Consider the following 1,520-nt stretch of genomic DNA (forward strand, 5'->3'; position numbering starts at 1 on the left):
AGCAGTAATTTGTTAGTTGGTGTTGCTAAGTTAGCTATTACTACAAGCATGTGTAAAGAAGTTACCTCACCTACATGCATTTTCACAGGAACAGTGGGATAATACTCAGGTGCACAGTGGCAGGCTCCATGTAGGTAAGCAAGGTTTTATTTACAAGTTTCTGAGTGAGTATAGTTATTGTGGATGCTGAAATTATGCACATGGTTGTACGGTGTTTATTATTAGATTTTTTATATTTTGACTTGGTGTGCCTCGGACATTACCACTTCTAATGCTGCTCAAGACTTGTTGCCACCAGGGTTTGTTTTCCTTCCTTTTTGTTTTTTTTTTTTTTTCTTCTTCCCTCTTTTGCAAATACAGCGAGTTTCTTCCTTCTTCTGCTGGCTGTGGTACCGAGGGTTCTAATGGACTCTGACTCCATGTTTTCTCCTTTTCCCAAAGGTACTGTGAGTACAATTAATTCTCCTGAGGGTTGCACATGAACTCCAAAAACACACCAGCAAACAGGGTTCCATCGACTCAGTTACCATAGACAGTGGTGTTGGATGAAGGAGTTTGCCCTGCAACCGGAGGGTTGTTGGTTCAAGCCCCAGCTCTGGCTTTCGGTGATGTTGTGTCCTTGGGCACCACAAAGGGTCGCCTACTAATGGCGAACAGAGGGACTGGTGGCACCAGTGTATGGCAGCCTCGCTCCTGTCAGTGAGCTCCAGGGCAGCTGTGGCTACAATGTAGCTCACCACCATCAGTGTGTGAGTGTGAATGTGAAAAGATGACTGACTGAATGTAAAGCACTTTGGTCAAGTCTTCTGATTGTAAAAGCGCTATATAAGTGCATGCCCTTTACCGTAAAATCTCAGGTTTTATTATTTTTGCTGGGGTTTTATTTGTTTTTTTTTAAGTAAACCTGTGATGTTCTGTCCTGATTTATGTTTAGTAGTGATGTTGGCATTTCACTGTAATAATAGTCTGAGTCATGTGTCCAACAAGCGTTATTGGTAGATAAGTTTGAAGCATGGGATTGAAAGCTTGCACATCCAGTTCTGCTGTCTAAGTTAACTGGGCCTCTTGGCACCTTCTTGTAGAATCTTATTCTGGTAAATGATTCACAGTGTTTTTTAGCCATCACTCATTCCTCTCTCATGGTCAAAGGTGTTAAGGTATAAAATGTGTATTCATATCAGCTGTTTTAAAGAGCGAGAGGGCTACACTATTATCTGGGGTTGCTGCAGTTGGTCAGGTCTATATTGATTTTTTTTCCTTCATTGCATGGGAATATTCCAATATGACAATGCAGGGATTCATTGGACCCAAATTGTGAAAAAGGGGTTCAGGAAGCATTATGCCTTTTCACACATAGATTGGCCACCACAGAATCCAAACCTTATCCCCACTGACAAAAAGTAATGCGATATTGGGTGGAAATAAATCTAGTGATGTTGCAGAAGCTGAAACAATGCCACAGCATATATTGATCATGATCAAAGCTAAAAGTGACCCAACAAAATATTACAAAGTGTCAC

Source organism: Cyprinodon tularosa, unplaced genomic scaffold (genome assembly GCF_016077235.1).
Source record: "Cyprinodon tularosa strain WSP-4 unplaced genomic scaffold, ASM1607723v1 ctg369, whole genome shotgun sequence".
NCBI lineage: Eukaryota > Metazoa > Chordata > Actinopteri > Cyprinodontiformes > Cyprinodontidae > Cyprinodon > Cyprinodon tularosa.